This window comes from Diceros bicornis, chromosome 41 (assembly GCF_020826845.1).
Source record: "Diceros bicornis minor isolate mBicDic1 chromosome 41, mDicBic1.mat.cur, whole genome shotgun sequence".
Lineage (NCBI taxonomy): Eukaryota > Metazoa > Chordata > Mammalia > Perissodactyla > Rhinocerotidae > Diceros > Diceros bicornis.
Window position 1 is genome coordinate 15793305 of NC_080780.1, and position 16034 is coordinate 15809338.

Sequence of the window (16034 nt, forward strand, 5' to 3'; positions counted from 1 at the left end):
GAGAATGTGCTTACTTTCAGCAACGTGCTATATGTTCTGAATGCCCGAATTGGGAATCTGTGTCAAAACTTTGTTAGGAATTATGTGATCCTTACTAGCTGGAAGTAAGGGAGATGGGGCATGAAGTTATTTCTAGGAGTTGGAGACATACCAAGTTTAGCTCAGTTCTGGGCATCTTTGAAATACCTATACAAACTTGTTTCTACATAGTAACTTGCAACTTTGAATGAGAATGTGCTTGCTTACAGCAACGTGCTATATGTTCTGAATGCCCGAATTGGGAATCTGTGTCAAAACTTTGTTAGGAATTATGTGAATCCTTAGTAGCTGGAAGTAAGGGAGATGGGGCATGAAGTTATTTCTAGGAGTTGGACACATACCAAGTTTAGCTCAGTTCTGGGCATCTTTGAAATACCTATAAAAACTTGTTCCTACATAGTAACTTGCAACTTTGAATGAAAATGTACTTGCTTAAAGCAAGGTGCTATATGTTCTGAATGCCCGAATTGGGAATCTGTGTCAAAACTTTAAAATTATATGATCCTTACTAGATGGAAGTAAGGGAGATGGGGCAAGAAGTTATTTCTAGGAGTTGGAGACATACAACGTTTAGCTCAGTTCTGGGCATCTTTGAAATACCTATACAAACTTGTTCCTACATAGTAACTTGCAACTTTGAATGAGGAATGTGCTTCCTTACAGCAACGTGCTATATGTTCTGAATGCCCGAATTGGGAATCTGTGTCAAAACTTTGTTAGGAATTATGTGATCCTTACTAGCTGGTAGTAAGGGAGATGGGGCATGAAGTTATTTCTAGGAGTTGAAGACATACAACGTTTAGCTCAGTTCTGGGCATCTTTGAAATACCTATACAAACTTGTTCCTACATAGTAACTTGCCACTTTGAATGAGAATGTGCTTGCTTACAGCAACGTGCTATATGTTCTGAATGCCCGAATTGGGAATATGTGTCCAAACTTTGTTAGAAATTATGTGATCCTTACTAGCCTGAAGTAAGGGAGATGGGGCATGAAGTTATTTCTAGGAGTTGGAGACATACAACGTTTAGCTCAGTTCTGGGCATCTTTGAAATACCTATACAAACTTGTTCCTACATAGTAACTTGCCAATTTGAATGAGAATGTGCTTACTTACAGCAACGCGCTATATGTTCTGAATGCCCGAATTGGAAATCTGTGTCAAAACTTTGTTAGGAATTATGTGATCCTTACCAGCTGGAAGTAAGGGAGATGGGGCATGAAGTTATTTCTAGGAGTTGGACACATAATAAGTTTAGCTCAGTTCTGGGCATCTTTGAAATACCTATACAAACTTGTTCCTACATAGTAACTTGCAACTTTGAATGAGAATGTGCTTGCTTACAGCAACGTGCTATATGTTCTGAATGCCCGAATTGGTATCTGTGTCAAAACTTTGTTAGGAATTATGTGATCCTTACTAGCTGGAAGTAAGGGAGATGGGGCATGAAGTTATTTCTAGGAGTTGGACACATACCAAGTTTAGCTCAGTTGTGGGCATCTTTGAAATACCTATACAAACTTGTTCCTACATAGTAACTTGCAACTTTGAATGAGAATGTGCTTGCTTACAGCAACGTGCTATATGTTCTGAATGCCCGAATTGGGAATCTGTGTCAAAACTTTGTTAGGAATTATGTGATCCTTACTAGCTGGAAGTAAGGGAGATGGGGCATGATGTTATTTCTAGAGGTTGGACACATACCAAGTTTAGTTCAGTTCTGGGCATCTTTGAAATACCTATACAAACTTGTTCCTACATAGTAACTTGCAACTTTGAATGAGAATGTGCTTACTTACAGCAACGTGCTATATGTTCTGAATGCCCGAATTGGGAATCTGTGTCAAAACATTGTTAGGAATTATGTGATCCTTACTAACTGGAAGTAAGGGAGATGGGGCATGAAGTTATTTCTAGGAGTTGGAGACATACCAAGTTTAGCTCAGTTCAGGGCATCTTTGAAATACCTATACAAACTTGTTCCTACATAGTAACTTGCAACTTTGAATGAGAATGTGCTTGCTTACAGCAACGTGCTATTGTTCTGAATGCCCGAATTGGGAATCTGTGTCAAAACTTTGTTAGGAATTATGTGATCCTTAGTAGCTGGAAGTAAGGGAGATGGGGCATGAAGTTATTTCTAGGAGTTGTACACATACCAAGTTTAGCTCAGTTCTGGGCATCTTTGAAATACCTATACAAACTTGTTCCTACATAGTAACTTGCAACTTTGAATGAAAATGTACTTGGTTACAGCAAAGTGCTATATGTTCTGAATGCCCGAATTGGGAATCTGTGTCAAAACTTTCAAATTATATGATCCTTACTAGATGGAAGTAAGGGAGATGGGGCATGAAGTTATTTCTAGGAGTTGGAGACATACAACGTTTAGCTCAGTTCTGGGCATCTTTGAAATACCTATACAAACTTGTTCCTACATAGTAACTTGCAACTTTGAATGAGAATATGCTTGCTTACAGCAAAGTACTATATGTTCTGAATGCCCGAAATGGGAATCTGTGTCAAAACTTTGTTAGGAATTATGTGATCCTTACTAGCTGGAAGTAAGGGAGATGGGGCATGAAGTTATTTCTAGGAGTTGGAGACATACCAAGTTTAGCTCAGTTCTGGGCATCTTTGAAATACCTATACAAACTTGTTCCTACATAGTAACTTGCAACTTTGAATGAGAATGTGCTTGCTTACAGCAACGTGCTATATGTTCTGAATGCCTGAATTGGGAATCTGGGTCAAAATTTTGTTAGGAATTATGTGATCCTTACTAGCTGGAAGTAAGGGAGATGGGGCATGAACTTATTTCTAGGAGTTGGACACATACCAAGTTTAGATCAGTTGTGGGCATCTTTGAAATACCTATACAAACTTGTTCCTACATAGTAACTTGCAACTTTGAATGAGAATGTGCTTGCTTACAGCAACGTGCTATATGTTCTGAATGCCCGAATTGGGAATCTGTGTCAAAACTTTGTTAGAAATTATGTGATCCTTACTAGCTGGAAGGAAGGAAGATGGGGCATGAAGTTATTTCTAGGAGTTGGAGAAATACCAAGTTTAGCTCAGTTCTGGGCATCTTTGAAATACCTATACAAACTTGTTACTACATAGTAACTTGCAACTTTGAATGAGAATGTGCTTGCTTACATCAACGTGCTATATGTTCTGAATGCCCGAATTGGGAATCTGTGTCAAAACTTTGTTATGAATTATGTGATCCTTAGTAGCTGGAAGTAAGGGAGATGGGGCATAATGTTATTTCTAGGAGTTGGACACATACCAAGTTTAGCTCAGTTCTGGGCATCTTTGAAATACCTATACAAACTTGTTCCTACATAGTAACTTGCAACTTTGAATGAGAATGTGCTTGCTTACAGCAAAGTGCTATATGTTCTGAATGCCCGAATTGGGAATCTGTGTCAAAACTTTGAAATTATGTGATCCTTACTAGATGGAAGTAAGGGAGATGGGGCTTGAAGTTATTTCTAGGTGTTGGAGACATACAACGTTTAGCTCAGTTCTGGGCATCTTTGAAATACCTATACACACTTGTTCCTACATAGTAACTTGCAACTTTGAATGAGAATGTGCTTGCTTACAGCAACGTGCTATATGTTCTGAATGCCCGAATTGGGAATCTGTGTCAAAACTTTGTTAGGAATTATGTGATCCTTACTAGCTGGAAGTAAGGGAGATGGGGCATGAAGTTATTTCTAGGAGTTGGAGACATACCAAGTTTAGCTCAGTTGTGGGCATCTTTGAAATACCTATACAAACTTGTTCCTACATAGTAACTTGCAACTTTGAATGAGAATGTGCTTGCTTACAGCAACGTGCTATATGTTCTGAATGCCCGAATTGGGAATCTGTGTCAAAACTTTGTTAGGAATTATGTGATCCTTACTAGTTGGAAGTAAGGGAGATGGGGCATGATGTTATTTCTAGAGGTTGGACACATACCAAGTTTAGTTCAGTTCTGGGCATCTTTGAAATACCTATACAAACTTGTTCCTACATAGTAACTTGCAACTTTGAATGAGAATGTGCTTACTTACAGCAACGTGCTATATGTACTGAATGCCCGAATTGGGAATCTGTGTCAAAACTTTGTTAGGAATTATGTGATCCTTACTAGCTGGAAGTAAGGGAGATGGGGCATGAAGTTATTTCTAGGAGTTGGACACATACCAAGTTTAGCTCAGTTCTGGGCATCTTTGAAATACCTATACAAACTTGTTCCTACATAGTAACTTGCAACTTTGAATGAAAATGTACTTGCTTACAGCAAAGTGCTATATGTTCTGAATGCCCGAATGGGAATCTGTGTCAAAACTTTGAAATTATATGATCCTTACTAGATGGAAGTAAGGGAGATGGGGCATGAAGTTATTTCTAGGAGTTGGAGACATACAACCTTTAGCTCAGTTCTGGGCATCTTTGAAATACCTATACAAACTTGTTCCTACATAGTAACTTGCAACTTTGAATGAGAATGTGCTTGCTTACAGCAAAGTGCTATATGTTCTGAATGCCCGAATTGGGAATCTGTGTCAAAAGTTTGAAATTATGTGATCCTTACTAGATGGAAGTAAGGGAGATGGGGCTTGTAGTTATTTCTAGGATTTGGAGACATACAACGTTTAGCTCAGTTCTGGGCATCTTTGAAATACCTATACAAACTTGTTCCTGCATTGTAACTTGCAACTATGAATGAGAATGTGCTTGCTTACAGCAACGTGCTATATGTTCTGAATGCCCGAATTGGGAATCTGTGTCAAAACTTTGTTAGGAATTATGTGATCCTTACTAGCTGGAAGTAAGGGAGATGTGGCATAAAGTTATTTCTAGGAGTTGGAGACATACCAAGTTTAGCTCAGTTCTGGGCATCTTTGAAATACCTATACAAACTTGTTCCTACATAGTAACTTGCAACTTTGAATGAGGAATGTGCTTGCTTACAGCAACGTGCTATATGTTCTGAATGCCCGAATTGGGAAACTGTGTCAAAACTTTGTTAGGAATTATGTGATCCTTACAAGCCTGAAGTAAGGGAGATGGGGCATGAAGTTATTTCTAGGAGTTGGAGACATACAACGTTTAGCTCAGTTCTGGGCATCTTGGAAATACCTATACAAACTTGTTCCTACATAGTAACTTGCCACTTTGAATGAGAATGTGCCTACTTCAGCAACGCGCTATATGTTCTGAATGCCCGAATTGGAAATCTGTGTCAAAACTTTGTTAGGAATTATGTGATCCTTACTAGCTGGAAGTAAGCGAGATGGGGCATGAAGTTATTTCTAGGAGTTGGACACAGACCAAGTTTAGCTCAGTTCTGGGCATCTTTGAAATACCTATACAAACTTGTTCCTACATAGTAACTTGCAACTTTGAATGAGAATGTGCTTGCTTACAGCAACGTGCTATATGTTCTGAATGCCCGAATTGGGAATCTGTGTCAAAACTTTGTTAGGAATTATGTGATCCTTAGTAGCTGGAAGTAAGGGAGATGGGGCATGAAGTTATTTCTAGGAGTTGGAGACATACCAAGTTTAGCTCAGTTCTGGGCATCTTTGAAATACCTATACAAACTTGTTCCTACATAGTAACTTGCAACTTTGAATGAGAATGTGCTTGCTTACAGCAACGTGCTATATGTTCTGAATCCCCGAATTGGGAATCTGTGTCAAAACTTTGTTAGGAATTATCTGATCCTTACTAGCTGGAAGTTAGGGAGATGGGGCATGAATTATTTCTAGAGGTTGGACACATAACAAGTTTAGTTCAGTTCTGGGCATCTTTGAAATACCTATACAAACTTGTTCCTACATAGTAACTTGCCACTTTGAATGAGAATGTGCTTGCTTACAGCAACGTGCTATATGTTCTCAATGACCAAATTGGGAATCTGTGTCAAAACTTTGTTAGGAATTATGTGATCCTTACTAGCTGGAAGTAAGGGAGATGGGGCATAAAGTTATTTCTAGGAGTTGGAGACATACCAAGTTTAGCTCAGTTCTGTGCATCTTTGAAATACCTATACAAACTTGTTCCTACATAGTAACTTGCAACTTTGAATGAGAATGTGCTTGCTTACAGCAACGTGCTATATGTTCCGAATGCCCGAATTGGGAATCTGTGTCAAAACTTTGTTAGGAATTATGTGATCCTTACTAGATGGAAGTAAGGGAGATGGGGCATGAAGTTATTTCTAGGAGTTGGACACATACAACGTTTAGCTCAGTTCTGGGCATGTTTGAAACACCTATACAAAGTTGTTCCTACATAGCAACTTGCAACTTTGAATGAGAATGTGCTTGCTTACAGCAACGTGCTATATGTTCTGAAGGCCCGAATTGGGAATCTGTGTCAAAACTTTGTTAGAAATTATGTGATCCTTACTAGCCTGAAGTAAGGGAGATGGGGCATGAAGTTATTTCTAGGAGTTGGACACATACCAAGTTTAGCTCAGTTCTGGGCATCTTTGAAATACCTATACAAACTTGTTCCTACATAGTAACCTGCAACTTTGAATGAGAATGTGCTTGCTTACAGCAACGTGCTATATGATCTGAATGCCCGAATTGGGAATCTGTGTCAAAACTTTGTTAGGAATTATGTGATCCTTACTAGCTGGAAGTAAGGGATTTGGGGCATGAAGTTATTTCTAGGAGTTGGAGACATACCAAGTTTAGCTCAGTTCTGGGCATCTTTGAAACACCTATACAAACTTGTTCCTACATAGTAACTTGCAACTTTGAATGAGAATGTGCTTGCTTACAGCAACGTGCTACATGTTCTGAATGCCCGAATTGGGAATCTGTGTCAAAATTTGTTAGGAATTATGTGATCCTTACTAGCTGGAAGTAAGGGAGATGGGACATGAAGTTATTTCTAGGAGTTGGAGACATACCAAGTTTAGCTCAGTTCTGGGCATCTTTGAAATACCTATACAAACTTGTCCTACATAGTAACTTGCAACTTTGAATGAGAATGTGCTTGCTTACAGCAAAGTGCTATATGTTCTGAATGCCCGAATTGGGAATCTGTGTCAAAAGTTTGAAATTATGTGATCCTTACTAGATGGAAGTAAGGGAGATGGGGCTTGAAGTTATTTCTAGGAGTTGGAGACATACAACGTTTAGCTCAGTTCTGGGCATCTTTGAAATACCTATACAAACTTGTTCCTGCATAGTAACTTGCAACTAAGAAGGAGAATGTGCTTGCTTACAGCAACGTGCTATATGTTCTGAATGCCCGAATTGGGAATCTGTGTCAAAACTTTGTTAGGAATTATGTGATCCTTAATAGCTGGAAGTAAGGGAGATGTGGCATGAAGTTATTTCTAGGAGTTGGAGACATACCAAGTTTAGCTCAGTTCTGGGCATCTTTGAAATACCTATACAAACTTGTTCCTACATAGTAACTTGCAACTTTGAATGAGGAATGTGCTTGCTTACAGCAACGTGCTATATGTTCTGAATGCCCCAATTGGGAATCTGTGTCAAAACTTTGTTAGGAATTATGTGATCCTTACTAGCCTGAAGTAAGGGAGATGGGGCATGAAGTTATTTCTAGGAGTTGGAGACATACAACGTTTAGCTCAGTTCTGGGCATCTTGGAAATACCTATACAAACTTGTTCCTACATAGTAACTTGCCACTTTGAATGAGAATGTGCCTACTTCAGCAACGCGCTATATGTTCTGAATGCCCGAATTGGAAATCTGTGTCAAAACTTTGTTAGGAATTATGTGATCCTTACTAGCTGGAAGTAAGGGCGATGGGGCATGAAGTTATTTCTAGGAGTTGGACACATACCAAGTTTAGCTCAGTTCTGGGCATCTTTGAAATACCTATACAAACTTGTTCCTACATAGTAACTTGCAACTTTGAATGAGAATGTGCTTGCTTACAGCAACGTGCTATATGTTCTGAATGCCCGAATTGGGAATCTGTGTCAAAACTTTGTTAGGAATTATGTGATCCTTACTAGCTGGAAGTAAGGGAGATGGGGCATGAAGTTATTTCTAGGAGTTGGAGACATACCAAGTTTAGCTCAGTTCTGGGCATCTTTGAAATACCTATACAAACTTGTTCCTACATAGTAACTTTCAACTTTGAATGAGAATGTGCTTGCTTACAGCAACGTGCTATATGTTCTGAATGCCCGAATTGGGAATCTGTGTCAAAACTTTGTAAGAAATTATGTGATCCTTACTAGCTGGAAGGAAGGAAGATGGGGCATGAAGTTATTTCTAGGAGTTTGAGAAATACCAAGTTTAGCTCAGTTCTGGGCATCTTTGAAATACCTATACAAACTTGTTCCTACATTGTAACTTGCATCTTTGAATGAGAATGTGCTTGCTTACAGCAACGTGCTACATGTTCTTAATGCCCGAATTGGGATTCTGTGTCAAAACTTTGTTAGGAATTATGTGATCCTTACTAGCTGGAAGTAAGGGAGATGGGGCATGAAGTTATTTCTAGAGGTGGGACACATACCAAGTTTAGTTCAGTTCTGGGCATCTTTAAAATACCTATACAAACTTGTTCCTACATAGTAACTTGCCACTTTGAATGAGAATGTGCTTACTTACAGCAACGTGCTATATGTTCTGAATGCCCGAATTGGGAATCTGTGTCAAAACTTTGCTAGGAATTATGTGATCCTTACTAGCTGGAAGTAAGGGAGATGGGGCATGAAGTTATTTCTAGGAGTTGGACACATACCAAGTTTAGCTCAGTTCTGGGCATCTTTGAAATACCTATACAAACTTGTTCCTACATAGTAACTTGCAACTTTGAATGAAAATGTACTTGCTTACAGCAAAGTGCTATATGTTCTGAATGCCCGAATGGGAATCTGTGTCAAAACTTTGAAATTATATGATCCTTACTAGATGGAAGTAAGGGAGATGGGGCATGAAGTTATTTCTAGGAGTTGGAGACATACAACGTTTAGCTCAGTTCTGGGCATCTTTGAAATACCTATACAAACTTGTTCCTACATAGTAACTTGCAACTTTGAATGAGAATGTGCTTGCTTACAGCAAAGTGCTATATGTTCTGAATGCCCGAATTGGGAATCTGTGTCAAAAGTTTGAAATTATGTGATCCTTACTAGATGGAAGTAAGGGAGATGGGGCTTGTAGTTATTTCTAGGATTTGGAGACATACAACGTTTAGCTCAGTTCTGGGCATCTTTGAAATACCTATACAAACTTGTTCCTACATAGTAACTTGCAACTTTGAATGAGAATGTGCTTGCTTACAGCAACGTGCTATATGTTCTGAATGCCCGAATTGGGAATCTGTGTCAAAACTTTGTTAGGAATTATGTGATCCTTAGTAGCTGGAAGTAAGGGAGATGGGGCATGAAGTTATTTCTAGGAGTTGGACACATACCAAGTTTAGCTCAGTTCTGGGCATCTTTGAAATACCTATACAAACTTGTTCCTACATGGTAACTTGCAACTTTGAAAGAGAATGTGCTTGCTTACAGCAACGTGCTATATGTTCTGAATGCCCGAATTGGGAATCTGTGTCAAAACTTTGTTAGGAATTATGTGATCCTTACTAGCTGGAAGTAAGCGAGATGGGGCATGAAGTTATTTCTAGGAGTTGGACACAGACCAAGTTTAGCTCAGTTCTGGGCATCTTTGAAATACCTATACAAACTTGTTCCTACATAGTAACTTGCAACTTTGAATGAGAATGTGCTTGCTTACAGCAACGTGCTATATGTTCTGAATGCCCGAATTGGGAATCTGTGTCAAAACTTTGTTAGGAATTATGTGATCCTTAGTAGCTGGAAGTAAGGGAGATGGGGCATGAAGTTATTTCTAGGAGTTGGAGACATACCAAGTTTAGCTCAGTTCTGGGCATCTTTGAAATACCTATACAAACTTGTTCCTACATAGTAACTTGCAACTTTGAATGAGAATGTGCTTGCTTACAGCAACGTGCTATATGTTCTGAATCCCCGAATTGGGAATCTGTGTCAAAACTTTGTTAGGAATTATGTGATCCTTACTAGCTGGAAGTTAGGGAGATGGGGCATGAATTATTTCTAGAGGTTGGACACATACCAAGTTTAGTTCAGTTCTGGGCATCTTTGAAATACCTATACAAACTTGTTCCTACATAGGAACTTGCCACTTTGAATGAGAATGTGCTTGCTTACAGCAACGTGCTATATGTTCTCAATGACCAAATTGGGAATCTGTGTCAAAACTTTGTTAGGAATTATGTGATCCTTACTAGCTGGAAGTAAGGGAGATGGGGCATAAAGTTATTTCTAGGAGTTGGAGACATACCAAGTTTAGCTCAGTTCTGTGCATCTTTGAAATACCTATACAAACTTGTTCCTACATAGTAACTTGCAACTTTGAATGAGAATGTGCTTGCTTACAGCAACGTGCTATATGTTCCGAATGCCCGAATTGGGAATCTGTGTCAAAACTTTGTTAGGAATTATGTGATCCTTACTAGATGGAAGTAAGGGAGATGGGGCATGAAGTTATTTCTAGGAGTTGGACACATACAACGTTTAGCTCAGTTCTGGGCATGTTTGAAACACCTATACAAAGTTGTTCCTACATAGCAACTTGCAACTTTGAATGAGAATGTGCTTGCTTACAGCAACGTGCTATATGTTCTGAAGGCCCGAATTGGGAATCTGTGTCAAAACTTTGTTAGAAATTATGTGATCCTTACTAGCCTGAAGTAAGGGAGATGGGGCATGAAGTTATTTCTAGGAGTTGGACACATACCAAGTTTAGCTCAGTTCTGGGCATCTTTGAAATACCTATACAAACTTGTTCCTACATAGTAACCTGCAACTTTGAATGAGAATGTGCTTGCTTACAGCAACGTGCTATATGATCTGAATGCCCGAATTGGGAATCTGTGTCAAAACTTTGTTAGGAATTATGTGATCCTTACTAGCTGGAAGTAAGGGATTTGGGGCATGAAGTTATTTCTAGGAGTTGGAGACATACCAAGTTTAGCTCAGTTCTGGGCATCTTTGAAACACCTATACAAACTTGTTCCTACATAGTAACTTGCAACTTTGAATGAGAATGTGCTTGCTTACAGCAACGTGCTACATGTTCTGAATGCCCGAATTGGGAATCTGTGTCAAAACTTTGTTAGGAATTATGTGATCCTTACTAGCTGGAAGTAAGGGAGATGGGACATGAAGTTATTTCTAGGAGTTGGAGACATACCAAGTTTAGCTCAGTTCTGGGCATCTTTGAAATACCTATACAAACTTGTCCTACATAGTAACTTGCAACTTTGAATGAGAATGTGCTTGCTTACAGCAAAGTGCTATATGTTCTGAATGCCCGAATTGGGAATCTGTGTCAAAAGTTTGAAATTATGTGATCCTTACTAGATGGAAGTAAGGGAGATGGGGCTTGAAGTTATTTCTAGGAGTTGGAGACATACAACGTTTAGCTCAGTTCTGGGCATCTTTGAAATACCTATACAAACTTGTTCCTGCATAGTAACTTGCAACTTTGAATGAGAATGTGCTTGCTTACAGCAACGTGCTATATGTTCTGAATGCCCGAATTGGGAATCTGTGTCAAAACTTTGTTAGGAATTATGTGATCCTTACTAGCTGGAAGTAAGGGAGATGTGGCATGAAGTTATTTCTAGGAGTTGGAGACATACCAAGTTTAGCTCAGTTCTGGGCATCTTTGAAATACCTATACAAACTTGTTCCTACATAGTAACTTGCAACTTTGAATGAGGAATGTGCTTGCTTACAGCAACGTGCTATATGTTCTGAATGCCCCAATTGGGAATCTGTGTCAAAACTTTGTTAGGAATTATGTGATCCTTACTAGCCTGAAGTAAGGGAGATGGGGCATGAAGTTATTTCTAGGAGTTGGAGACATACAACGTTTAGCTCAGTTCTGGGCATCTTGGAAATACCTATACAAACTTGTTCCTACATAGTAACTTGCCACTTTGAATGAGAATGTGCCTACTTCAGCAACGCGCTATATGTTCTGAATGCCCGAATTGGAAATCTGTGTCAAAACTTTGTTAGGAATTATGTGATCCTTACTAGCTGGAAGTAAGGGCGATGGGGCATGAAGTTATTTCTAGGAGTTGGACACATACCAAGTTTAGCTCAGTTCTGGGCATCTTTGAAATACCTATACAAACTTGTTCCTACATAGTAACTTGCAACTTTGAATGAGAATGTGCTTGCTTACAGCAACGTGCTATATGTTCTGAATGCCCGAATTGGGAATCTGTGTCAAAACTTTGTTAGGATTTATGTGATCCTTACTAGCTGGAAGTAAGGGAGATGGGGCATGAAGTTATTTCTAGGAGTTGGAGACATACCAAGTTTAGCTCAGTTCTGGGCATCTTTGAAATACCTATACAAACTTGTTCCTACATAGTAACTTTCAACTTTGAATGAGAATGTGCTTGCTTACAGCAACGTGCTATATGTTCTGAATGCCCGAATTGGGAATCTGTGTCAAAACTTTGTAAGAAATTATGTGATCCTTACTAGCTGGAAGGAAGGAAGATGGGGCATGAAGTTATTTCTAGGAGTTTGAGAAATACCAAGTTTAGCTCAGTTCTGGGCATCTTTGAAATACCTATACAAACTTGTTCCTACATAGTAACTTGCAACTTTGAATGAGAATGTGCTTGCTTACAGCAACGTGCTACATGTTCTTAATGCCCGAATTGGGATTCTGTGTCAAAACTTTGTTAGGAATTATGTGATCCTTACTAGCTGGAAGTAAGGGAGATGGGCCATGAAGTTATTTCTAGGAGTTGGAGACATACCAAGTTTAGCTCAGTTCTGGGCATCTTTGAAATACCTATACAAACTTGTTCCTACATAGTAACTTGCAACTTTGAATGAGAATGTGCTTGCTTACAGCAACGTGATATATGTTCTGAATGCCCGAATTGGGAATCTGTGTCAAATCTTTGTTAGGAATTATGTGATCCTTAGTAGCTGGAAGTAAGGGAGATGGGGCATAAAGTTATTTCTAGGAGTTGGACTCATACCAAGTTTAGCTCAGTTCTGGGCATCTTTGAAATACCTATACAAACTTGTTCCTACATAGTAACTTGCAACTTTGAATGAGAATGTGCTTGCTTACAGCAAAGTGCTATATGTTCTGAATGCCCGAATTGGGATTCTGTGTCAAAACTTTGAAATTATGTGATCCTTACTAGATGGAAGTAAGGGAGATGGGGCTTGAAGTTATTTCTAGGAGTTGGAGACATACAACGTTTAGCTCAGTTATGGGCATCTTTGAAATACCTATACAAACTTGTTCCTACATACTAACTTGCAACTTTGAATGAGAATGTGCTTGCTTACAGCAACGTGCTATATGTTCTGAATGCCCGAATTGGGAATCTGTGTCAAAACTTTGTTAGGAATTATGTGATCCTTACTAGCTGGAAGTAAGGGAGATGGGGCATGAAGTTATTTCTAGGAGTTGGAGACATACCAAGTTTAGCTAAGTTCTGGGCATCTTTGAAATACCTATACAAACTTGTTCCTACATAGTAACTTGCAACTTTGAATGAGGAATGTGCTTGCTTACAGCAACGTGCTATATGTTCTGAAGGCCCGAATTGGGAATCTGTGTCAAAACTTTGTTAGAAATTATGTGATCCTTACTAGCCTGAAGTAAGGGAGATGGGGCATGAAGTTATTTCTAGGAGTTGGACACATACCAAGTTTAGCTCAGTTCTGGGCATCTTTGAAATACCTATACAAACTTGTTCCTACATAGTAACCTGCAACTTTGAATGAGAATGTGCTTGCTTACAGCAACGTGCTATATGATCTGAATGCCCGAATTGGGAATCTGTGTCAAAACTTTGTTAGGAAATATGTGATCCTTACTAGCTGGAAGTAAGGGATTTGGGGCATGAAGTTATTTCTAGGAGTTGGAGACATACCAAGTTTAGCTCAGTTCTGGGCATCTTTGAAACACCTATACAAACTTGTTCCTACATAGTAACTTGCAACTTTGAATGAGAATGTGCTTGCTTACAGCAACGTGCTACATGTTCTGAATGCCCGAATTGGGAATCTGTGTCAAAACTTTGTTAGGAATTATGTGATCCTTACTAGCTGGAAGTAAGGGAGATGGGACATGAAGTTATTTCTAGGAGTTGGAGACATACCAAGTTTAGCTCAGTTCTGGGCATCTTTGAAATACCTATACAAACTTGTCCTACATAGTAACTTGCAACTTTGAATGAGAATGTGCTTGCTTACAGCAAAGTGCTATATGTTCTGAATGCCCGAATTGGGAATCTGTGTCAAAAGTTTGAAATTATGTGATCCTTACTACATGGAAGTAAGGGAGATGGGGCTTGAAGTTATTTCTAGGAGTTGGAGACATACAACGTTTAGCTCAGTTCTGGGCATCTTTGAAATACCTATACAAACTTGTTCCTGCATAGTAACTTGCAACTAAGAAGGAGAATGTGCTTGCTTACAGCAACGTGCTATATGTTCTGAATGCCCGAATTGGGAATCTGTGTCAAAACTTTGTTAGGAATTATGTGATCCTTACTAGCTGGAAGTAAGGGAGATGTGGCATGAAGTTATTTCTAGGAGTTGGAGACATACCAAGTTTAGCTCAGTTCTGGGCATCTTTGAAATACCTATACAAACTTGTTCCTACATAGTAACTTGCAACTTTGAATGAGGAATGTGCTTGCTTACAGCAACGTGCTATATGTTCTGAATGCCCCAATTGGGAATCTGTGTCAAAACTTTGTTAGGAATTATGTGATCCTTACTAGCCTGAAGTAAGGGAGATGGGGCATGAAGTTATTTCTAGGAGTTGGAGACATACAACGTTTAGCTCAGTTCTGGGCATCTTGGAAATACCTATACAAACTTGTTCCTACATAGTAACTTGCCACTTTGAATGAGAATGTGCCTACTTCAGCAACGCGCTATATGTTCTGAATGCCCGAATTGGAAATCTGTGTCAAAACTTTGTTAGGAATTATGTGATCCTTACTAGCTGGAAGTAAGGGCGATGGGGCATGAAGTTATTTCTAGGAGTTGGACACATACCAAGTTTAGCTCAGTTCTGGGCATCTTTGAAATACCTATACAAACTTGTTCCTACATAGTAACTTGCAACTTTGAATGAGAATGTGCTTGCTTACAGCAACGTGCTATATGTTCTGAATGCCCGAATTGGGAATCTGTGTCAAAACTTTGTTAGGATTTATGTGATCCTTACTAGCTGGAAGTAAGGGAGATGGGGCATGAAGTTATTTCTAGGAGTTGGAGACATACCAAGTTTAGCTCAGTTCTGGGCATCTTTGAAATACCTATACAAACTTGTTCCTACATAGTAACTTTCAACTTTGAATGAGAATGTGCTTGCTTACAGCAACGTGCTATATGTTCTGAATGCCCGAATTGGGAATCTGTGTCAAAACTTTGTAAGAAATTATGTGATCCTTACTAGCTGGAAGGAAGGAAGATGGGGCATGAAGTTATTTCTAGGAGTTTGAGAAATACCAAGTTTAGCTCAGTTCTGGGCATCTTTGAAATACCTATACAAACTTGTTCCTACATAGTAACTTGCAACTTTGAATGAGAATGTGCTTGCTTACAGCAACGTGCTACATGTTCTTAATGCCCGAATTGGGATTCTGTGTCAAAACTTTGTTAGGAATTATGTGATCCTTACTAGCTGGAAGTAAGGGAGATGGGCCATGAAGTTATTTCTAGGAGTTGGAGACATACCAAGTTTAGCTCAGTTCTGGGCATCTTTGAAATACCTATACAAACTTGTTCCTACATAGTAACTTGCAACTTTGAATGAGAATGTGCTTGCTTACAGCAACGTGATATATGTTCTGAATGCCCGAATTGGGAATCTGTGTCAAAACTTTGTTAGGAATTATGTGATCCTTAGTAGCTGGAAGTAAGGGAGATGGGGCATAAA